This window comes from Stenella coeruleoalba, assembly GCF_951394435.1.
Source record: "Stenella coeruleoalba genome assembly, chromosome: 18".
NCBI classification, from domain to species: Eukaryota; Metazoa; Chordata; class Mammalia; order Artiodactyla; family Delphinidae; genus Stenella; species Stenella coeruleoalba.
The window spans coordinates 69325580-69351204 of record NC_137164.1 but is presented as its reverse complement, the minus strand read 5'-3'; the positions used below and the strand labels follow the sequence as shown (position 1 = coordinate 69351204).

Below are 25625 nucleotides of genomic sequence, written 5' to 3'. Positions count from 1 at the left end.
ATTACATGCATTTTATTTGTAAAACAGTCTAAATTATCCATTTTTCAGATATTTTTGAGTGTCTCCTATGAACACAGTTTCTGCCCTTCAGTAGCTGACAGTGTATTGAGCAGAGACAGGGAAGGAGTTACAATGCCGGCACTATGGGAGCCCTGGGAGGGACTGCTCCCATCTCTGCAGGAGTTAGGAAGGGGAGCCATGAGGTGAAAGAGGTGGTATTCAGAGAAGGGGAATGGGGCAGGGGAGAGCACAGGAAGCAGAGGTATCCCACATCTAACCACAGGAGATGAGAAAGAACTGGCTGCCCTGGGGACAGATCAAGTGGCTGGGTAGGATTCAGCCTATTTACAGAATGGCTTAGAATATGGACAGTTATTTTCCTCTCCATCCCGGTGTCCATTCTACTTCTTGGCACTTTTAGTGCAATGGACAGTAGTTATGTGATACGGGGGAAAACATTTTTATCTTTAGTGTGTTGTGGTGAATTGGAGAAGAGAAGCAACTACAGGCTTGCAGAGGGAATGAAAACATAGTGGTACTGTGATACTCCCCTTGGAACTGTCCAGAAAGCGAATGCAGAGTGGCTCAGGACAGCCCAGCAGACTGGCTCGCGGCCACCACCGTGCTTGTGGGGTATCGCTTTGCTCAGTCTTCACTGGATACTGAACCAAACTTCCTGTTTTCCAGAAAGTGTGCTTGGGTTACCATAATCGTTGGTTTATTTTGTACTTGAGATAACTTGAGATTTAGTTTTTACTTGAGGTACAAATAACTGAGGATTTGAGTGTCATTTATGTATATTCAGGTAATCAGGCTTCAACTGGTGTCTTAAAAATTTGCTTAAAATTTTTCTCTCCTCTCCTTTCCCCTCTTCTCCTGTTTCCTCCTTTACCCCCCTCTCTTCTTCCCTGCTTCTCTCCTCCACTTCCTTCTGCTTCCTCTCTCTCTCTCTCTCTCTCTCTCTCTCTCTCTCTCTCTCCAGTAAACATCAAGCACTTCTCTGGTGATGCACTCACTCTTACCAAATCTGCGAATTATAGATCGCTTGAAAAGGTGTCGGGCAGAGTAATCCTTGTGGAGAGGTGAGGGGCAGCTCCCTCCCCTCGGAACTGTTGTGCGGGCAGCAGTTACACTTTATGCTTTGAAAAGAAAAAAGTGTTTGTGATTTTTTTTTTTTCCAGAGCAAAGACATAAAGCCCTGGAGCATGAAAGAAATATCATTGGAATCAGAAGCAGGTTCCTAGTCCTGGCCTCTGTCACAAGCCAGCTAGCTATGTGGTATCCTGGGTGACCTGTTTTAGCTATAAAATATAATATTGGACTATAGGAGATGTTCAGTGGTTTCTCTTTACTAGTCTGTAATTCAAGTTTCATTCATTCATTTGTTCATTCATATAGCAAACATTTGTGGAGAAACTAGAATGTTTTGGGAGGAGTTTTAGGACTGAGGATTGTGAAGGCAGAAGAATTTTACCTTCAAAGAGCTATGTAGGGCTTCCCTGGTGGCGCAGTGGTTGAGAGTCCGCCTGCCGATGCAGGGGACACGGGTTCGTGCCCCAGTTTGGGAAGATCCCACATGCCGCGGAGCGGCTGGGCCCGTGAGCCATGGCCGCTGAGCCTGCACGTCTGGAGCCTGTGCTCCGCAACGAGAGAGGCCACAGCAGTGAGAGGCCCGCGTACCACAAAAAAAAAAAAAAAAAAGAAAAGAGCTATGCAGGGGGAGGGCTTCCCCAGGAGTGATAAGCCCAGAGATAAGCAAATATATATTGATAGTGGGAGAGGGTATGTGCTGTGAGAGAGGTGTACTCAGGTTGCTGTAAGAACAAGGATGGCGTTAGCTGATGGAGACTGGCGTCAGGAAGGTTTTACAAAGGAAGGGCTGCTAGGTGAGCCTTCCACTGTTAGGTGGGGGTGGGACACCTTGCTGATGAAGGGGAGTATGGCCATGGTGCCCTCGGGAACTGTGAGCCCTCAGTCTGTCCGCAGGGTCTGTGTGTGTTGATGAACCTGGACAGGCAGCGGCCGGCTGAGGCCAGATCCGCACGCTGGTTCTGGGTCTGCCATGCTTGCATCTTATCTGGAGAGTGGTGCTGGGCCACAGAGACCTTTCCGATAAGGGGGTGCGATCCTTCTATCTGCCTTTCAGGACAATCTCTGTGTGCCTTGGAAGCAACAGTTATCAAATGAGCAGATGAATGAGGAGAATGGTTTCTAACTTATTCAGATCATGTTCTGTTTTGAGAATATTATCTCCAGAAAAATGCATCTACAGGTGAATCTATATCTGTATAGTTGCAGGGGGCAGAGAGACCCCCTGAAGACCATCCAGGATCACAGTGGATAAACTCCCTGCGCTAACATCGTGTATTTACTTTTATTAGTTTTACGTCAGTGGGATTTGTCCCAAAGCTGCTGAACTGATCCTGAAAATTTCGCGTTATCGTTCTTATCCTCCATTCAATTAATGAAACCAAGCACATCTCTCACAATTTCATGTGTAGTCCCTCTGACATTATCCATGGCATAAAATAGGTGGAATAAATAATTCATTGAGACACAGCTGCCACTCTAGGCGCTCAGGACAAGCTGGAGTCACCACTCCACCGCCGTATGCCACCATGCTCTGCCCATATGCGCCCAGTCTTCAGACGGAAGCTACAAGGAGGCAGGAGCTGGCCACTGAAGCAGGGGTTTGGCAAATGGTAGGCCAGCTCTTAGAGTCCTAGGCAGGCGGGCCAGTGTTTAGGCTCAGAAGGGAGCTAAGGCAGAGTAAGTGAGCTGAGGGCAGCGTGAGGGTGTGAAGAAAGAAAACAGCAGACTGGGCAAGCAGGAGTGGGGAGGCAAACCCACTTCCTGATGCCACCTTGGGGGAGAGTACAGGAGCGAAGGAGTAGCACCCCTGCCCCGTGCAGGGGCTGAGGTCACAGCTGTGCCCCCAGCTGTAGGCATAATTGTCTGGGGAACTGGAGCAGGGCGGGACCCCAGTTAACTGAACTTGAAGAGAAGAAAGGAGACTAAAAGGGGATCTCCCCAGAAACACTGCACACCGGCAGTCTGGTCAGCATCCGTTATTTCTTTACGCAGCTATCCTTTCCTTGTGGCCTAGTGGAAGCAATTGTGAAAACTGGAAGTAGAGGTGGAAAAAATACACATTTGTCACAAGATAAGTAGTTGGGGACTCTATTTAGAAATTCAGATGCACATGAAAAGGAAAAGGAAAAAGGAAAAGACCAAGATGACATCAAAACCATCAGTAGACTATTGAAATCATCCACTTCCAGTAACTCCTGAAAGAATCTACTCCCAGAAAAATGTTATTCTGAACACTTATTCTTGGGTGTAATGAATTTCCATCTGGTGGTGGGTATTTTTATTCTAATGAGTAAATTGTATATATTCACCATCATTTACTCTAATGCCGTTGTCATGAGAAAAATGTCAATTCCAGCCAGCCAATGCTTAATTTTGCTGTAATCTTACTGTTTTTATTATGCCAATTATCATAGAAGCCAACCCTCCCTTTTTCCTTATATACCAGGAAATGAGTTTGAAACAAACCCCTCAATTCGGATAGAAAGATGTTAATCTCATTTAAAATGCGAAGGCAAAGGAATGTTATTTTGCTGGGAAAAATACCATTTATTTTTTCAATAAATTTTCCGTTCATTCTTACTGTTTTATTCCAAACTACCCACATTTAATTTATAAACTTGATATTGCATAGCACATAATTTAAATCAAACTACATTCTACATAAGCTAATTTTATAGTATTATTAACATCGTCTTAATTTTAAATCAAGAAATGCTGCCCACTTACTAAGCTTGCTTACCTTATGCTCTAGCATGGACAATTGCTAGTAAGTTAATATTAATTTAGACAAGATCTTGTGGAGGAAGTAAGTTCTGCTTAAGGTGTGGAAAATTCTGGAAGATTTATTAACTCTTTAGAACATCTAATGCAATGGTTCCCAAGAAAAGTTTGGGAAACATTCCTACAAAATTTGATGAGTTGCTGGGCACCTCTGTTTTTACTTCTTCTATTGTTACTCTTCTTTTTTTTTTTTTTTTTCTCGGTACGCGGGCCTCTCACCGTTGTGGCCTCTCCCGTTGCGGAGCACAGGCTCCGGACGCGCAGGCTCAGCGGCCATGGCTCACGGGCCCAGCCGCTCCGCGGCACGTGGGATCCTCCCGGACCGGGGCACGAACCCGTGTCCCCTGCATCAGCAGGCGGACTCTCAACCACTGCACCACCAGGGAAGCCCTACTGTTACTCTTAAAAGACCTCTTGGAAGGGTGTGATCTGGGTTCTCATTCTTCTTTTCATTTTTTCCCCTCTCTTCCATCAGCTGGTACCATCCCTTCATGTTCTCAATCAAAATACCACTCAGTAATAATTTGGAGTTTGGTTGGGTGCTGCACCCAACCTGAGTTCCCAGATGGCAATTGAGTGGTCTTGGATACTTCTCTAATCAATGATTATATTTTATTATAATTGTCAGATTCCAGTTTTATCTTCTAAAACCTACCTTCTCTACCAGAATCTGTCCCACATCAAGTATGCCTTGTAAAGGTGTCCTGATGTGGGAAAGTTTAGGGGACGTGTGCATTGATGTACTAAGAGTTAAGGTCCCAGGTGAGTTTACTTAGTCACAAGATTAGCCCTTTAGAAACTAGGTGATGGCAGGTATTGTTTTCCTCTCTGAAGACTTGTGTTTTTAACCCAAGTAGACACATACTACGTCAAGCAGTAATAGCCTCTGGTATTCCAGCAGGAGTTTCTGAGACAGAGGAAAGGCTCTGTTTTTTTTTCTTTTTTTTCCCATCTAATTGCCCACCAGAAGCAGAAGTCCTTGATGAGATAATTACTTACTCACAGTTTATCCAGGAAATTACATTACTTTGTAATCTTGCCTCATTTACAAGCAAGGGTCAATCTTCCATCATAGACCTTTCTGATGGTATCTCTGCCTATGGGTTAGTAAGATACCTGACTGTACATGACAGTGTTTTCTTTCCTGTTTTAGAATCCTAATTTACTTCCTTAAATGGATTGTCTCCCTTCCAACACTGCTTTATTTCCTGTTCTTTGGTGTGTGTGTGTGTGTGTGTGTGTGTGTGTGTGTGTGTCTGTGTGTGTTTAATTGACTGAATGTAGCTCAGTAAAATTTTCCTATCACTGTATTTAATACCCAAAGATGGTTGGACATTTGTATTTGCTCTCGGTCCTGGTTTTTCATTCAGTCCCTTTCAAGCTCAAATTTTGCTCAACTTTGATCAGAATAAAGGCCCAAAGGAGTTACAGAATACAGGAGAATCATTTGCTTTCGCAGGAAGGCAGAAATGAAAGAGAAGTTCTGGGGTGGCCTCCACTCTCTTTCAGATTGACAAGGACAAAATGATTCAGTTTTAATTGATGGAAACAGAGCACTGAGAACGATGAACAGAATAAAAGGGGTTAGAATTTGAACTCTTGTTTCAAAGCAAGAACCATTGGGTAAATTTAAATGGAACTATCTCAGATGACCAGTGATTTTAGAGGTGTCACCCAGCTGTTTGCTGAAATGGTCTATTAATCATGAATTGAAAAAGAAAGCAAGTTGGTCAGTAGCATGCAGTCTCTACTATATTTTTTCTGGGACTTCAGCTACGCCAGTGGTTCTCAGCTGAGAGCCATTTTGCTCTCCAGGGAACATTTGCAATGTCTGAGACGTTTTTGGTTGTTGTAACTGGGGTGTAGTGCTACAGGAATCTATCTAGTGCGTAGGCTCCCACCACAGAGAATCATCTGGCCCTGAGTATCAGTAGTGCTGCAGCTGAGAAACCTTGAGCTATGACCAGATGTTAGGTGTCCCTGACTACTAGGCTCAGATAGAGGTCTTCTGGAGAGTTGTGATCATCACTGCTCCTTAGGAATCTTAATAAAGTATGAAACTGCTCCTGGGTTTCGGTTATTTGGAGTGATTTAATATTTGGGGTTCCTGGGCCTTCCTGGCAGCTCCTGTAAACCCGATGCTGAGGAGTTTTAGGATCGTGGTTCAGATCCTGAGATCTGTCTGTAACCGATGTTCAGCTGTCGCCTTAGGACAGATCCAGAGCTCTGGCAGATCACCCCTGTCGACTTTGCTTTCCTCCTGCATTTCAGGCAATTCTAGAACCCTCCCAGCAACCATGGGTTCTGAGTGTGTGTCGTGGGCACTCAGTACCAGCTTAACCAACAGCAATATTAACTAGATTAACTTTATGAACGCAGCTATCCATTATGTATTTTTGGAAGTTTTTGGATTGTTTGGGAGGGGTCATTAATTTAATAAGCACTTTCTCCAAATAATGGAGAAATTCACCACCACCAGCAGGGTCTCCCTTGCCCTCTACTGCTGGGGGTGGAAGTCCTTACTGCTCGGCAGGGGTGTTAACATGCGCAGTGTTTCATAGTCTGCCTTCGTCTGACCTTCATGATGTCAAAACACGAGGTGGGGGAAGGAATCTGCATCTTGTTTTTGTAGGAGGGGAGCAGAGACCTGTCTCAAGACAATGAATGGAAGCTTTTCAGGTTATTTCTAATCACCAGGGTTTCAGATTTAAGAAGTACTTGATACTTACTTTTTATTTATTTATTTATACAGTTTACAAAACTTTCATCTCTATTATTTCAAGTAAGACTCACCCTAGGAAGCAGGTATCATTATTTTCATCCCCATTTTATTGATGAGTTCCGTGGCAGAATCAGAACCTAAGTGCTGTTTTCCCCCCCAGAAACTAGCAGCTCTCCTGTCTGTCCCCTTTACCAGAGAACACTACACTCACAACACTTCTGGTCATCAAGCGTGTGGAGGTTTTTCCCCACAACAAGCAAATCTCTGCGACACCGGCTGGATGTCCTGCCATTTAACCCAATTCGGAGACAGCATCAGATCCCACAGGCTACGGGCTCAGTCCCACAGGACTGGTCCCCTCACCGCCACTTCAGATGCTGGTAGCGCAGGGCATCTGCCCAGCTGGGTCTAGGTCAGAGGTTTCCAGTGACCACCTCCTTGGGTTCAGCTGCTTTGCTGGAGCAGCTCACAGAACTCAGGGAAACACGTTTACCAGTTGATTAAAGAATATGATAAAGGGTCCAGATGAACATCCAGATGGGAGAGATTTGTAGGGCAGGGTGTGTGGGAGGGGCGCTCAGCTTCCAGCCCTCTCTGATCACACCCCTCTCCCAGCATCTCCATGTTCACCAACCTGGAAGCTCTCTGAACCCCCTACTACTGGGATTTTTATGGAGGCTTCCTCACGTAGGCATGATCAATTATTAACTCTGTATCCAACCCCTCTCGCCTCTCTGGAGGGTAGGGGGTTGGGCTGAAAATTCCCAAGCTTCTAATCATGGCTTGGTTGTCCTGGTGAGCAGCCTGCATCCAGGAGGCATCTAGAAGCCCACTCAGAGTCGCTGCATTAGCATACAAGATGCTCCTAGCGCGCTCTTATCACTTGGAATTTACAAGGGTTTAAGAGCTCTGTGCAAGGAATTGGGAGCAGAGACCAATATATATATATATTTCCTCTTATCTCAAACCCGCTCTAGCTCTGCTCAGTGCCACCTACGTTTAGCAGGTGGCTCATTTTTTTCTGTTTGATTGCAAATATGCATAATGCTTTTCCTAGTTCCCTTCTTTCCTAACGTGGTCCAGACAGATAGGATTAACTTCGTAGATATTATATTTAGGTGTCTGGGGTCAGTAATAAGTTGTGACCGGGCTAGTCTAGTATTACGTGGACTTAATTTTATCTATTGTGGGTCATAGCTTGTGTAGGCTGAGATGCAGAAGAACAAGTGAAATGAGTTTTGTGGGTGGGTAAATTTCAGTTCTGATTTATCAGTGATATTTAGATAATGGTGCACTCTTGCCAATAAAAGGAATATTGTTTGGCGATTAAAAGAGGCTTGGTAGAAGGACAGAATTAGCTAAATTACTCGGAGGATGCTGGAAGAGAAGCCTAAAAAACGTGTAAGGGGAGTGACACCTAATATGGACTGAGGCACCAGTGCTACTGGGGTGACCGTCACTACAGCCTATGCCCCCGCCCCCAGGGTGCTCCTGGGTGATTGGGACAAGGTGCCCGCCCTGGTAGGGCAGGCCTGTGAGTGCAGAGCTTAGCCAGTAGAGAAGCCCCACAGGCTCATGACTGGCTGGCCACTCCCCGCACTGGATTTTAGCCCCACTCACCTCAGTCCTCAGTCCTTTTTGTGGTGCACAAGCTGTTTACCGTGTGCAGCAGCCCTGAGGTCTAAGGAAATACTGTTTCATCATGAGATCCCACTTCCTGACATTTTAGAAGATTGAATCTGGAAATGAATAAAACAAAAACCAGCACCAACTGATAAGGTTCTTGGGTGATCAACAGAGCTTTCACAAAGGCCAGGTCCTTAGCGCCCTCGCTCAGAGCTCGCCGACTATGACTGACAGCTGACAGGTTGATTGCAAGCAAGGTAACAAAAGAAAGTATACAGCGGGCGCCCAAGCCATCAAACGTCAGCAGCCTGGAGGGGACCGAGTCCCCTCAGCCCAGTCTCCAAGGGCCTAGAAGGGGACCGAGTCCCCCCACCCTAGCCTCCAAGGGCCTAGATGCTATACCAATAACATTCATGTTTATAATGGGTACCCTGAGTCACAAAATCGCTGAATTATTTTCAGAGGTTTTATTTTTAAAAGCTGACGTTTTGAATGTTAAAATGTATAGGAGTGAGCTCTAGTTATCATGAAAATTCACTTATGTAGGTATTTGTCACATAAGTGAATTTATTATGCTTAATTTCTTGATGAGGTTAGTTAACCAGAGAATTGCAAAGTAAAGTACTATAACAATTATATTGTCATAACATTTTGTAAATAAAGGAATAACACTGTGTAGCTCATTCTTTAGAAAGAACCATTAAATTATCAAATATTCCAAAAATGTTTTGGAGGTCGGGATTTCATAATATACCAAATATCTAGAGTGATGTTTTAAAAAGTCTGTTCAATGAAATATTAGATTACAAGGATGTTAACTGGAGTTCTCGGAAAAAAAAATTCCTTGGATAAGTGAATTTGGGAAATACTAGGATTAATGAAGTAAACACGCTTCTTTATTGCAGGGTTTTTCAGGAGTTTTAACATGTTAAAATGCATTTTGGAACATAATATGTAACCTGTGCCATATGTATATGTAAGCTCATGACTAAAACTCAACTCCGCTTTGTCCCTTTACACGTCGGGTGGCGTGATCTCCTTCTCGCCTGGCTGGAGGATTGGATGAGGCCATGATGTTGGATCACTCTCAGGTGACAGCGTTCCTCTTGCTGTAAAAACAGACAATTCAAAAAGCATGTGCACAACACGTGAATAATTCCAGTTCTAAACAGGCGCCCTAACTCAGTCCTGGACTTCTCCCAGGTCAGGTGTGCTTCAGTTGGACGCCTGTGTCCCAGGAAATGGTGGCTGCTGCCCCCTTGCTCAGCTCCTCCGTTTGGCAGCAGCCACTTACCTCCCTGGCAGGGTTGGGGGTGGAGGTAAGAGGGTAATAAGACAGGTGTGGCCCAGCTCTGCTGCTTTCCCATCGTCTTGGCCCTTGTTCAAGCTCACCCTCCTCCCCGATGGTGCTTGCGCAGGCTTTCCCTCCCAGAGTTGGCTTGACGTGGAACACATGCTTCTTTCTTCGTGGAGGTGGTCTCTTCCCAGACCCTGGGCCACGATGGCTCCCACCTTGTTCTGCAGGGGTCTGCTCCCCCGGGAGGCTTACAGGGACGGGCCAAGGCCCCTTCTCGCTCCTGCCTGGCTCCTGCCTGGTCTAGGGGGAGCGCTTATGCTTCCCTGCCCCAATGAGTCTGGGAGCTCAGGTCACCCTGGGTCTGCCTTCAAAGAGGGCCGTCAGCCCTTCCCCCAGCCCGTCCACAATCATGGGTTCTGGAATCATTTCGGGTTTCTCACGAGGAAGAGGAGGGGATGCTACTGCATTCTCACTCTGAAGAAGTCCTCTTCAGATCTTTACTCTCACCATGGAGTTCAAGCGACATGGAAGAGCTTCTCAGGACCCTTGTCTTCCTCAACCCTGCTTAGGAATTGGGGGATGGGGTGGGGGGGCTCTCGTGCCCACACACACACACACACACACACACACACACACACACACACACGCTGTTCTCAGTACTCTGCTGCAGTACTGTAACTATCTGAGTGGTTGGTGATTTTTCCCACTTAGCCTCCATTCTTCACTGTCTGCTGTACCCTTGATCCTCAGCTATTGCTACCATCATTCTGCAGAGCTGCTCTCTGCAGGATCACCAGTTTCTTTCTGGTTGCGGAATCTGACCGGCTCAGAATTTTCTCATTCCATGGTAACAACGGTATACTATCAAGGTCCTCTTTACTTTTCTAAACATTTCTTCTTCACAGTCTCTTTCTTTCCCTTGCTCCCAAGGAAGGAAATAACAGGAGGGTAAGCTCTCAGCCCTTTGCTAGTTCTTCCTACCCTTCTTGGAAATCTCAGGGGCTGCAAATCTTACATCTTCACCTTCAGGCCTTCAGTTCCCTTCCGGCCTCCGTTTCCACAGCTCCAGCCATCTGTGTCCCATGGACAGTACCTGTGTCTATAGAGATGTGCTGCTGTTCCTTGAACTCTTCTCCAGAGCGAAATGGTTTCTTTTCCTGCCTGGGCCCCCTCAGTGATCCCGGTTGCAGCAGTGGCTCTGTTATCTGCCCCGTCCTCATCATCTAGGCTTGAAAGTCGATGTTTGGCAGCAGCTGCTTTGCTTTCTATGTGGTCAGTCAGCAGGTCTCAAGGCTTCTTTCCTTTAATGCTTCTTTCTCTTTTCTTCCCACTACTCATCTTGTTCAGTCATTTTTTACATCACGGGAGACTAGACTGCACGTTTTTCTTTGCTTCCCGTATGTCTTTCTGCAGGCAATATGTTTTGTATGTTTCACCTGAAATCATCCTAAAACACAGCTTTGATTCTATTAGTTCTTGGTTCAAAATAGAGAGCTCACAATTTCCTGACAAATTAAGTGCAAATCTAACCTGCTGTCCAAAGCTCTGTGTAATCTGTCCCCAGCCTTCCTCTGCCAACCTAGCCTCCACTTATTCCTTTCACAAGCCCTGGGCTAGAGTCACATTGGCCTGCTTGGTTTTATACTGAATTTATTAAGTCAGTTTCCCAGCTCTATCTTCTTGTTTGAGGCTTGAAAATCTTAAGAGGGTATATGTTCCCTAAACTTCTGTAATAAGGCACATCTGCAACGTTTCCTCATTTTATCTGTTCCCTCATTTTACTTTAGTTGGTAAAGAAGTACACGTTAATAATTTCTAAGAGTCTAAAAGACAGGGACAATGTTTTCTACTTCTTTCTATAGCCCATAATGCTGAATACAGTGCCCTGCAAATGGAGTACGTACAATTTAATATTGACTGATTAAAACATATGAGAGTCGGTCATAAGTTGTCTAAGAAAGTTGGAAATGACATTTCCTCACTTTTCCCCAAGGATAACTGGGATCTGTGTTTTTCTGTATACAAATTTGCTTTGCCTTCTCTGCCAGTGCCAACTCTATCTCTTTCAAGTGCCTTTGCAAATGAGTGTTTGCCAACTTGTCTTGATTTTAAAAAGTTGACGCAGTCACATTTGTGGAACATTGTTTGCTTCCCTTTGTTAGTTCAACATTTGAGGACTAATTGATATTTGGAAATCTTAATAACACCATTACCAGGACTGCAAGGTAGTGTAAGTTTTAATGTGGATGGTTCTTTGCTTTTTCAATTCTCACACTTAGTATGATTAGTAACTTCTTTTGAGAGGGTATGTAGCAAAAGTAGTAGCTTAGAGATTAAGGAGAGATGAATCCTGGGAATAACTCGCTCTTTAGCCTGCTGGGTATCTTGGCCAAGTTACTTGACTTTTCTGTGCTTCAATTCTTTTCTAAGACAAAGGAAAATGATAATATCCATCTGTTACATAATCTGTTTTAAAACGAAAGGAATAAAACAAAATATTTACAATGTTTTACACACTATGTTCAATTGCATGTTTTTTAAGAAGTAAGAAAATGGCATACGGTTTTAATTGATTGTAAGCTGCTAAATTAATGTTTTCCTTACTACACTTTTAAATTGGATAAAATGGATCTCTTGTGCACATGGGTTAGTCCCTGAATATTGAGCAAAAGCCAAATTTAGGACACCAAATGACACTTTAAATCCATATCTCAAATCTCATATTTGTTTTCTGAGCATGAAAGGAGCCCCTAACACATGCAGTTGTGTTTATTAAATGATATAATGGTGTCAGGTGTTCATTTAGTCTAATGGATAGTTTGCTTTCAATAAACCTTAGCTATTATTCTCATTTTACACAAATTATTTTTCATGAGGGTCCTGTAGGAGTAAAAGCTAGAAAAAAACTATATCAAAATATTAATGGTAGTTAAGTTAGAGATTATGGGAAATTTTTTCTAATCCTAAGATGTTATTACTTATTTAGTTAATTCATTTCTTCATCTAGTAACCATTCTATCAGATGCCTGCTGTATGCTGGGCACTTTGCCAAGCCCTTGTCATCCAAAATATGGATAAAACTAACATGGTCCCTTACTTGGGGCAACTTAGTCTACGTTTTGTAAACACTCACCAGAAATACTTTAAAGAAAGTTCCAATAATTGTTCTCTATGTGTTCTAAGTAACTGATTCTTTTTAAAATTTTTATTTTGTTATGGTTAGAACACTAACCACAAGATCTCCTCTCAACACATTTTTAAGTGTAAAATACATATTGTTGACTATGAGTACAATGTTGTACAGCAGGTCTCCAGAGCTTAGTCATCTTGATAATTAACAGGCATAAAATTTCAGTTACGCAAGATTACTATGTTTTAATAGGTTCTAACAAAAGTGCTTATATTTACATATTGCTGCAAGGTTGACCGGACATACCTGCATTACTCTTCTGGAGCAATTCATACAGTAACCTTTAAGAGAGGTGGTTCAGGTAGCATCATGTCTATTTTTTAGACATGATTCAAGCTTAGGCAGGCAGAAGAAAGCATTAGGGATCACTTAAAGAAGGGGCCCACACACACAAGGCCGATTTCTCTGCTGGTTGGGATTTGTGAAGGGAAGATGAAGTAAATATCTCTGGTGCCATTCCCTAAGCAGGAGATAACATTTTTTCTTTCTTTCCTTTGACATTGATTAGAGATAGCTCATAGTTTCTACATTTTATATAATAAGGACAAATTGGTGGTTTTTCTGCCACGATTTTGAAGGGCTATCACTGTGAAGGTATTTCATTCCCTGGTTCAGATACGTTAAATCTTTTTCCTCGTGCGCTTGTGTGTTCACGGAAACATGTTTCTTCCTTAGATAGGACTCTTAGGTTATTCACAATAATGGACCAGTACCCTCAGCTTCTGTTGGGACTGGGGAATAGTCCCCCTCACTGCACCAGATCAGGCACATTTCACTGTTATTTTCACTATCCTTTATTTGAGAAGAAAATATATTTAAACCAGTTGTGCCTCACTAATCAACGAGTGATCACATGACACCCTAATTTGTAGGGTGGTTAAAAGATTCAGCTTGTTGCATGCCATAGCATGAAAAATCTGAAGGACTCAAGATAGTGCATATAGATTCATCTGATAATTTTACACTCAGCTGTCTCATCTGTTGTTTTGCATAAGGCTTCAAAACTCTTTAGTTCGATAATGTAATTTTAAAGAATTTTTGTTTCATTTAGAATTCTGTGTTTTAGTTCCTTTTTTCTTTTTTTTTAGCTCACCCAGTGGTGTGTGTGAATTGGTCAAAAAGTAGAATTCTGAGTAAGCAGGGAGGATGTGGGTGCTGCATAGGGAGAACCATTGTCTCCCTCTTCCTGTGCATTGGGGGTGAGGCTTTCACCTCACACCCATACCGCAAGTTACACTTTTCAGTTAAAGAAGAACTCGGGACCAAATACAGAACCCAAAATGCAGAATAATTCTGACCCAGTGCAGATCTACAACACTACACAAATTACAAGGAAATCCTGTCCCAAAGTAATAAGTACCAGCTTAGATTTTACAGAACACGTGAAGGATGCAAACCTCCTTAGCAGCACCCTCATTAAACACTTAGAATTTAAAGGAAACTTTGAAGTAATTGTAGATAAAGAATTAGCATTTTCTAAATATAATGATGTGTGGCTTCTATGGGGAAGAAAACATCTCAGTGCAGACAGTATGGGATGAGATACAGGAGAGGCAGTCAAGAGCATCATCTGAGTCTAGACAATCCAAAAAGAGGAACCAGAATGGGACTTGAAATGAAAGCATTCTCATCAGTGTGGTTGTTAAAGAATTTTATTATTTCAGTGAGAAGGGCTGTTCTTTACAGCTGTTGTATATAAATATGTTTATTAATTAAAGGACTACTGCTAGTAGCTACACTCTTGCTGACAGCCTACTATTTACCATTTCTAGGCTGAACATTTATTATAACATCATGTGCTGGATTGTTTTATCCCTGTATTACATGCATTACATTACATTAAGACGCAGAGAAATTAACTAACATGCCTAGTGTTTGTGAGGTCTTGTATTTAAACCATAGTCTGCCTTCCTTCTTTCCATTTTACCACACTGATACCCCAGCTTATGTTATAGCAATAATTGGAAGTTGGTCCTTTTCCCTCCTTAATTAGTTTTAGTTAAATAATTCAATCAGTTGTTGTTATAAATAAATGTCAGGCCTAGACATTTATTTTTCACCAATGGCTTGGGTTTATAAAACTTAGATAATCTGTTTTGGACTTTAAAACTTTTTTGAGTTGCCAGAAGTTCATATTGAAATGTAGTTACTGCTGGAAAAGGTAGCATTTCTAAAGAGCAGAATTTGGTTGAACAAATTGATTTCTTTTGCATTTATTAAGGTAGTGATTAAACTGCAATGACAAAGAGACCCCATATGACTGTCATTTAAAGAAGATAGAAATTTATTTTTTTTAATGTAATAGTCCAGCCAATTTACTTTGATAGCTTAGCTCTGCTTTGGGAGGTCATTCAGAGACCCAGGTTCTTTCCATATTGTTGCTCTGTCTCCTCTGGGCTTTGTCCTCATCTTCAAGGTTATAGCTGAGTCACTGTTATAACTCTGTCCTAGCTTGTGAGAAATGGGAGAAAGAATGGTAGAGTGCATCACCAAGCTTCAATGGCCAAGGTGTAGAAGTGGCATGTATTTCCACTCACTTCCACTGACAAGAACTTAGTCACAACATGCCTAAGAGCAAAGGAGGCTGGGAAGCATGGTCTCTAGCTGTGCAGCCATGTGCCCAGGGCAAGAGTAGAGAACTGATTTGGAGGGAAAGCTAGCAGTCTGGCACACATTGGAAGGAACAGTACTCTAAAAAGGTAGGATTGGTTGAGCAAATAGTTTTCCAAGCAAAATACTGAACAAAGGACAAAGGTTAAGTATGCATAGTGGATATACCCAGAGGAGATGCTACCATGTCACTTCATGGTGTGGTCAGGGCTTGGCTCTGCCTATTTTCAAAATTACAGATTTACGTGTTGTAAAATATTAAATATATTTAAGATGTAAATAAAAATTTAAATATTGTGCTTACATGTAATATTTTTTCTATTGCCTGAGGAATACTGGAGAAAGAAGAGATGGGGGCAAGACGGGCTAGGAACTCTGTGTGCTCAAAACTTCTTTCTGCAGTTTACAAATGTTTTACATGTATCTTATTTTATTTTAGCCTCCCAAACTAGGTTATTCTGATAATGCTCATTATACAAATGCTTTAGATTTGAAATGCAGGCCAATGAATGGAAGGGGCAGGGGTTTGGTTTCCCATCACCAAATGCCACTGTATCCCACTTTGGGGTCTTAGAGCCTGAAGAGAACGTTTAGTATATTTTCCATTTTGAGGTTGCCAGGAACAAAGATTATTTAAATCTTAAATACAAAGCAAGCAAAACTTACATGGCTTGTAGAAAATTATTTCCTAACTAAAAATAAGACTTCCTGGCAGGAGCTGTTTGCTGGATCAGAGCTTTCGGGATTCTCATTGGCAGAACCTTGTCTCCAGTGGTTTGTCTATCCTCAATGTGCTCTAAACAAACACTTTCCTTCTTCATTAAGTGGATTGTTCTGTAGGTAATGGGAGGACAGTTTGGCTGCTACTCATGGAAAGGATTTTTTTTTAATAATGGAAAAAATAGACTATCTTCATCTTGAAGTTTTTGAGCTCTAATTAGCAAAGCAGGTGGACAAATGATATTTTCTCAGTAGTGTAACTCCAGTGGGATTCTGGAGCTGTCTTTGTTAGTTTTCCCAGTTCCTTTTGATTGCTCCCCAACAAAGAAATCTGCATCTTTTAACTTGATTGTTGTTTCTTCTAAAGAGTCTTTTTTATGGCGGGGGAAGAACAGGGCTTCCATGTTTGGCTGCATGGGTTGTGTGGACAACCCTGGGACAGTGAAGATATCAAGTGACTCCTATGATTTCTGTGGACTGGGGTAAAGGCATATGGAATTTGCAGTTGTACTTCATTTTTGAAGGATGGCTCATACATGTGTGTAGTCTGTCCTCTCTATGTGACAGAAAAAAACAGATGTTGGATTCCCTGAGAGATGGAATCTTCTAGCAGGATGTGGAAGAGCGTCCCTTTCTCTGCAATCTTCCAGCCGTTAGGTTATTATCAATCTGGTGGGAAATATAGACTCTAATTCTTCTAATCTGTATTTTCCCGATTACTGGTGAGATTGAAAATCTCTACCCATGTTCACCAGGCCTTTGCATTTCTTTTTTTCCTGGGAATTATCTTTTCAGAAGCCTTGCCCATTTTTATATGTTGGTCCCCTTTCTCTTAATGATTTGTAGAAGTGCTTTTCCTGTTCTAGACCTTGGCCATTTCACTACTGTATATTTTGATACTATTTCCCCAATAAGAGGGTAAAATTTTTTCTTGCATGTTGCTTCTTCCAGTGTCACTTATTTCCTACTGATGTTTGATTCTTCAATCCTTTTGGAATTTCCATATGTTATTCTGGGGTAGGGGTTTACCTTCCTTCTGCTTCTGTGTCCTCCATAGCAACTCTTAAAGAGTGGTCCCTAGATGGGGAGAACTGGGGCTGCAGCTGCCAGACTTGAAAACTGTGTGCTTTCTACGACGCTGCTCTGTGCAAAAAGGGAAACAAGGAAACAGATGCAGTGGGAGGCACAGAAAATTGGTCTGTTATTTCTACGGAGGCAGATACCCACTCTCAACCTTGCTGAAAAGATTGATTTTGGTTGGGCAGTGTTACAGGACAGGTAGGAAGGGAGAGTGTGCTTTTCAAGTGCAGATGAGTCCTTATTATGTAAAGCTGAGCTGGGGAAAGCGTGGTTTTTGGAGCAGGGAGTAGCTGGGGCACCAGAATGACTGCATTTGGTTGGCCATATGCTTTTTCTTCTGTCTTGGATTAGGATTGCTGTAACCTCTGAGATACTTTATTTGTAACCTCTGAGTGCCAGTTCATAATCTTGCTGAGAGTTAGGTATGTTATCTATAAGAGGGATTTTCTTCCTCATGATGCTGATAAAAAAAATGATAATGCAGGTGCCAGGGGATGGCCAGCATTTCTGGCAATATCCCTGAGATAGGCTGTGCTGTGAGGTAAATGCATTGTGTTAAAGTTCCATTGCGAAACAGCACATCTGGGGAGTGTTTCTTTGAAAAAGTGAGTCTTTTCCTAATTAGAGTAAAATATCTTTTGTATTTTCCTTGTGAAATTATATTGTAGACTTTTCAATCTTAATGGTGTGCTTTTGGAACACTTTCTTGCTTCCATTGACATTTTGTAAAGGTGTATTTTCTTTCTTTCTTCCTCCCCTCACCTCCCCTCTCCACCCCCCCTCCCTTCCTTTCTTTCTTACAGGATAGTGGATTTACAATGTCATGTTAGTTTCAGGTGTACAGCACAGTGATTCAGTTTATCTGTCTATCTATCATCTATCTATCTATCTCTATTCTTTTTCAGATTCTTTTCCCTTATAGGTTATTACAAAATATTGATTATAGTTCCTTGTTCTATACAATAGGTGAAAGGTGTATTTTCTTAAACTTTGTGTTGGAGGAGAAGAGCTTCTTGTCCTCCTTTTGGAAGATATCCTGTTCTGAGTGGGTGAAGAATCAAAAATAATTAAGAAAATGTCAGAGGGACTGCAGTAAGAAAAGTGAATCCTAAATTATAGGACACAATAAAAGTGTGTCCAGATTTTCTTGCTCATTCACTGGCTCCATTTGTTTGGAGTAGTTCCAGAAACCATAGAAACCTCTTTTGGCTAAGAACTTTATTTCATATCTTCATCTGGTTTTTTTTTTCAGCTTGCAGGTGATCACTGTGTTGGATGTGCAGCTAATGCTGTAAATGTAGACACCCAGTTTAGCAATTTAGTCAACCTCATTCAAATCCCAAAGCGGAAAATAGATCAGGGTCTTCCCTGAGCCTTGCTGCTCTGTGTGGTCTCTGGACCAGCGGCAGTAGTGTCACCTGGGAGCTTGCTGGGAATGCCCCACCCCAGACCTAGTGAATCAGAATCTGCATTTTTTTAAAGGATTAATGTTTGAGAAACACTGTTCTGCAGCACTAATAGACCAAGCATCACTTGGATCTTATTATCTTTAGCTCATTTGAAAAATAGTACATCAGATACTCTTTGAACAGAAAAAATAGCCTAGCTTGGCCAGAATATGATGAGAAGGAAAAATCTGCAGTAACCAGGAAATGGAAATGTATTCAGTGCAGTAGCTAGCTCAGGGCTTTGCAGTCTGGCAGACCAGGGCTGGAATCCTGGTTTTGTGATTTACCAGTTTCGTTACCAGGAAATCATTTCACGTCTTCTCTGCCCTCAGCTGAAATGAAGCATTCTGGTTCTCAGTTCTACAGTACTTTGACTGCACTGTCGCTTTCCACTATGTCAGGCTGATAAGCAAAATAGTTCATGGGCTCCATAATTATATGCGGTCAGGCTATTCTTTTCAATAACTTACATTTTATTCTCTATGTACTGCCTTTCTAAGGGCAGAAACATAAACCAGACACACAGACATCTAAATGAGCTGGGGTAAGGGGAAATCTGTGTTTAAGCACTAATAGGTTATTTTAATAGTTTAAATTAACATTACTAAGTTTCCAACTAAATATTCTGCCAATTTTCTGTAAAAATGAATCAGTGACCCTGGCTGTCTCATCCTTGTCTCTTTCTAACTTGACTTCCTGTACTTTCCCCCTCTAACAATATGGAGAAATTTCTGATGAAGGTATGATGCTGTGACTCGCTGACAAATTTAAAATTTTTACATTAGTATGAACTGTATCCATAAATATATCTTATTCAGATTCTCTCTGAAATACCATCTGATTTAGATATGAGATATGTAAATGAATTTTCATTGAAAAAGATACAGTGCCAGGCATGCTGATGAAATGCGTATCTTTTGTAATTGAGAATAGCATCCTAGAAAGGAAATATCTCTGTGACTTAGGTGGAGGTAGAATGACAGGGTATACAAAATAGTACAGAAGATGGAAACATTCATTATATTCTAAACATTTTCGTCTCTAGAAAATTGCCTGCAACCTGTTTTATCTTGAATTATGGCAATTGTTAGTCATCAGATTAATCTTTGTCTCATTCTCTTAAAGCGTCACTTTTTATTTTCTTGTTAAATAATCTCCTCCGTATATCTCAGAATATTTTGACTTGGTGCAGCTTTTACAATATGAATTTCTTATGTCCCAGTTATTTCACTTAGTAAGCACGGCACTTTAGTCAAGAGACAGATTTAATGATGATAAAGAAAATGTTGCCTATTATGTACGAGTCGGGCACATAAATGGTAATTAACTTGATTTAGGGGGAGTATAAAGAGCTGCATAGTTAAAATTTAAGTAGATTTTAAAAACATGATTTTTCAGGTAATATGTGTCCCTAATACCAGTTTAGAGTGGATGCCAGCACACTGATTTCTCTATATATGTGGTTCAAAAATTTGCATATGAATCTATTATTGTAACTCAAATCACTTTGCTATTGAATTCAACATTTTACTTTTAAAAGATTTGTTATTTTAGGTTTGTAATTGTTGTTTGTTAATGTGAAGATTAGAGTTTTGTTAGTTTTGCACTGTGAAAGTTTTACCTTGGAAAATTTTAGTTCTCGCACTCAAACAGTGTTTTAAAGCTTTACTGACTCTTGGAGTCTTTTCTACACGCTGTTTGACTATAACAAATGTGATTCCAAATTCCACTGTACACCACTGGGGAGATATCAAACCTTTAACTTTTATAATTTGTGAATAATATGCATTTAATGTGTCTGACACACATATATGTGTATATGTCAATAAAATATTTACATAACTTGAGAGAATAATTCTGAACTCTTTGAAGATAGAAATGTAATACCTAGCCATTTCAGAAAAAAATGTTGAAAATCACCTACTGATTTTTTAATTTAAATTTTAATGTTTAATTGTGTTAAGCTGCACATAACATAACATGTACCATCTTAACCATTCTTATGTGTACAGTGTCATAGGATTAACTGCAATCATATTGTGTACAACCATCATCACGACCCACTTCCAGAACTCCTCTCATCTTGCAAACCGAAGCTCTGCACCCATTAAACAACTCCCCATTTCCCCTCCTCCTAGCCCCTGGCCACTACTATTCCACCTTCTGTCTCTATTAATTTGATTATTCTAGGTACCTAGTGTAAATAGAATACTATCTACTATTTTGTTGTCACATATGGAACTGCATAGTCTAATGGTTGAAGATGTTTAAAAACATAACAGGAAACCAATCAGAAACACATTAAAAGTCAGCATGATGTAAATGCAAGGTTGCAAGAATCCAGTTTCTCATAGACTTCCTTCTTTCGTGTGTCACCACCATTAAGCATAGTTGCTAGACTTTCTATGAAACCGTGGAGGCAGAATGATATCAGAGAAGATTCTCACATCTGACTGGCCTTTCAGCTAAGAGGAGCTCAGGTATATTTCATCTACAAACTCAGGGGGTTGAACCAGGGATGATCTTCCAGGTTCATTCATGTTTTTCGGGAATTTGAGCTCTTCATTTTGCTAAGCTCTGTTGTAGGTGCTGGGGGTTCAGTGGCAGAAAGAACAGGTAAAGATCCCTGCCCTCATGGAACTTTCACTCTAGTGGGGGAAGTCAGACAAAAAGTAAGCTAAATTTAAAAATGATACCGCATATTCAGTGGTGAGGCATGCTTTGGTAAAAAGTGAAGTGGAAAGGGGAAAGGGGATGGTATGAGGTAAGCCCAGAGAAGGGGTGAAACTCAGAGGGAGGGGTCCAGGGGCTATGTGGGTGTCTTCCACAGATGCAAGAGCACGTGTGGAAACCCGGAGTGGGGGCTGCTTGGTCCTGTCCAGGAACAGCAAGGACAGTACTGTGGCAGAGTTGGGAGCAAGGGGGAGGTGGGAGGTGATGGATGAGGTCGGAGAGATGACGGAAGACCAAAGCGGATGGGACCTTGCAGTCAATTATACAGACTTTGACTGTTACTTGGAATGAGATGGGAGCCTCTGAAAGGTTTTTAGCAGAGCAGTGACTTGATCTGACATGTTTTGGAAGAGTTACTCTCACTGCTGAAGTGGGTGAGAGCAGAAGTAAGAGTGATGGGCAGGAGACTGTTGTGGAAATTCAGTTGATCTATATTCAGTGACTTGGAGCAAGACAGTAGCAATAGAGGTGGTCAACCATGGCTTGAAGGTAGAGACAGCAGGACTTGGCTAAAGATGAGAAAGGCTGAGTTTGCAGTTTTTGGCCTGAGCACCTGGAAGGATGGAGCTGTCAGTCACTAAGGTGGGAAACTTCGAGAGAGCTGGCATGAGAGGGGAGATGCAGAGTTTGTTGAAATGATGAGCCTGTTCAATGTCCAGGTGGAGAGGAGGGGCAGGCAGCTGGTACCGAGAATGAGTATGGTATCTTCAGGAGAGGAATTACTGTCATACTTACTACTTGCAGATGGAGAAACAGAGTTAGTTAGCGCTTAGATCATTTACCCAGGGACTTAGAGCCAGAAAGAGATGGAGATGGGTATCTGAATTCGGTCTCTCCTCTTAACTTCACTGGATGGAGGAGATCTTACTCCTTGCTCATTCTCAGGTTCTCCTGAGTCATGAAATAGCCGTTGGACTGATCCTAGGAGTGAGAAGGGCATTTCTCTGGCTGGATTGTCAGTTAGTGAATACTTAAGAAGCAACAAAACTCTAAAGCAGCGTAATTAGGATAGCTTCTACGTCTCAAACATTATGTCTTAAAGTTCTTTACCTCTGTCTGTGGTGATACCTCCTCCATCAACCCCAACTCTGCCTTCCGCTCTGGCTTTAAATTCTTCCCTCTCATTTCTAAACATTTCTAGCTCATCCTCGTAGCTCACCTCTTGGCACTGCTGTTGTTCATGAAGGAGATTTTTCTAAGTTCACAGTGTGCCGGAAAGGCAGGGAAGATTACTTTTAAAAGAAATAAACGGATGAAAATGCAAAGTAGGGTACTTATGTTATGTGACCTTGATAAGCTATTGATTTGCAGTCTGCCACTTTTTCCCCATCAATTTACAATTCAAGACTTTTAAAGAATGATTCATATATTCTACGACATATTAAACTGGTATCTGAGAGAGGAAGAAGGAAACAAATGCATTTAGTGGCAATTCAGTTCACCAGATTGGCAGACATCAAAATATGATATTACAGAAGAAAAGAAGAAGGAAAATAATTTAGGGGAAAGAATATATTTTGGATCAATATACCCAAGGTCAGATTCTAACCACTAAGTTCCCCTAAGACCTTGAGTAAGTCACTTTAACTCTGAAAGCCTCTTCCTTTACCAGGTGAATAGGGATACCTTTGTACCCTCATTTGGTTTGAATATTACTGAAATATTTATAAAATCTGGCTTTAGCCATCTCTAACTATACATTTATTTAATAAGCTTTAGCTTAGATTGTTGCATATATTTTTAATGCTCTCTACAAGTATTCTGATGGATTGCAAATAAATGCTCTGCTCCCATCTGCTCACGCAGAACTTGAGAAAAGTTAGAGGCTTTCAGGAATAACCAGCACAAGTTCCTGCTGGACTAACTATCACAATAATAGAGATATTAAAGTGCAGGCATACTCCTTCTTGAAAGCCCTTCATCCCTAACACATGCTACTGTCTACAAGGGCCCCTTGAGTCACCTCCTCCATGAAGCCTTCTGAGGTCTACTCCCCAACAGTGGGGTTGGGCTGGCTGGGACCCGGGAGTCTGTGTAAATTAACCACTCTTTCCTTTGTGCTCCCAGTATATCTTTTTTATTATTATTAATTGTTATTGGACTATAGTTGCTTTACAATGTTGTGTTAGTTTCTGCAGTACAGCAGAATGAATCAGCTGTACATGTACATATATCCTCTCTTTTTTGGATTTCCTTCCCATTTACGTCACCACAGAGCACTGAGTAGAGCTCCCTGTGCTATACAGTCTGTTCTCATTAGTTATCTATTTTATACATAGTATCACTAGTGTATATATGTCAATCCCAATCTCCTAATTCATCCCAACGCCCCCCTTGGTATCCATACATTTGTTCTCTACGTCTGTGTCTATTTCTGCTTTACAAATAAGGTCATCGATATGATTTTTCTAGAGTCCACATATATGTGTTAGTATATGATATTTGTTTTTCTCTTTCTGACTTACTTTACTCTGTATGCCAGTCTCTAGGTCCATCCACGTCTCTGCAAATGACCCAATTTTGTTCCTTTTTATGGCTGAGTAATATTCCATGGTATATATGTACCATATCTGCTTTATCTATTCCTCTGTTGGTGGACATTTAGGTCACTTCCATGTCCTGGCTATTGTACATAGAGCTGCAGTGAACATTAGGGTACATGTGTCTTTTTAAATTATGGTTTTCTCCGGGTATATGCCCAGGAGTGGGATTGCTGGGTCATGTGGTAGTTCTATTTTTAGTTTTCTAAGGAACCTCCATACTGTTCCCCACAGTGGCTGTACCAATTTACATTCCCACCAACAGTGCAAGAGGGTTCCCTTTGCTCCACACCCTCTCCGTGTGCTCCCAGTGTGTCTTTTTTAGAGCTCTATTTTAGAAGTCTTTTTTTTTTCTATTTTGATTTGTAATTATGTGTTTCTGTGTTTCTGTTAGATTGTGGATGTTTTAAAGACAAAGGTTATGTTCAATAATTTTGGTTTATCAGAGAGTAGAACAATGCCTAGAATAGATAAATAACATATTATTGCATAACTGAAGGCTATTCAATATTTTTCTCATGTGATAAAGCCATTCACAGCACACTCAAACAATTCACCCCAAGTTTACCTCTGATTTCTCCACTGTCCAAACCCAAAGTTCATCTGGCAAATTGGGAATTAAAACTCCTTTTCTTTATTTAGCCCTTAGCCTCCTATCATGGCTGTTAGCAACCACACATGTAGGTGTGGGAAGGGCAGAGTCTATTTTATTACACCGTGACGACCTCCTGAGAAGCCCTGTGGTTTGATAAAGAAAGAGATTCGAGAAAAGGAGGCTGAGAAGGAACGATTGGAGAGAGACGAGGAAACCAGAGAAGTGGAGTCCCCCAAGCCAAGAGAGCAGGGTGTTTTCAGGAAAAGACAGTTGCCAGTCAGTAAATCATGATTAATCACAACTGTACAATGTTTGTTTTTTTTTTTTGCAGTACGCGGGCCCCTCACTGTTGTGGCCTCTCCCGTTGCGGAGCACAGGCTCCGGACGCGCAGGCTCAGCAGCCATGGCTCACGGGCCCGGCCGCTACGCGTCATGTGGGATCTTCCCGGACCGGGGCACGAACCCGCCTGCATGGGCAGGCGGACTCTCAACCACTGCGCCACCAGGGAAGCCCAACTGTACAATCTTTTACAGCTACCATTACCAGTAGCAAGAGGTAGTGGAAGGAAGGAATACTGGGCAAAGTGCCAGTTCATGGCCTCTTTACATCATCACGGCTCTCACTTCATCTGTGAAATGGGATAGTGGTCATTCCTATGCCATTAGCTTGTCCTGGGGATGAAGGAGTTCCCTGTATGGAGCCCTACGCATTGTCAGTGCTAAATAAATACTAGTTACTAATACTGTTGTTGTTGGTGTGAGCCAAATGAAATTAGTAAAATATAACTAGATATCATTGTGTAAGATTTTTGTTTCTAGCAAGCAAAGAACTTCCTGGGAGCGAGAACGCCCAAGCAGCACCCACTCTGGATCTTCCAGGCTTCAGGAGTAGTCGGACTCTGACAGCTCTCACCCGGGCTGCATAACCATTCAAGGTGCAGCCAAGAGGAGTAAAGGGCAGGAAACGAAGGGATACGAGACGGGCGTCAGTGAAGGAGAGATGTTCAAAGTCAGCAATCTTGAGAACAACGTTTTGAAATCAACCCCAAATGTATTTGAGACTGTTCCTAAAAATACACTTAGTGGCAGAGGGGGAGGTTTTATATTTTAATATTCAGCTTGCAGAGGACAGTTGCACTATGTTTAGAAGACAGCAGAGTGGAGCTGTTAAGAGCACACTTTTGGAGCCAG

General features: G+C 41.8%; 1 long non-coding RNA gene across 1 annotated transcript in view; it reads left to right on the top strand.

Moving 5' to 3' along the window:
* Window positions 1-25071, top strand: part of LOC307176450 — a 145802-nt gene extending 120731 nt beyond the window's left edge. The window contains exon 3 of the long non-coding RNA XR_013824763.1: window positions 24766-25071. This is a non-coding gene — a long non-coding RNA (uncharacterized lncRNA). The remainder of the gene's footprint in view (window positions 1-24765) is intronic.
* Window positions 25072-25625: the final 554 nt, after the last annotated feature.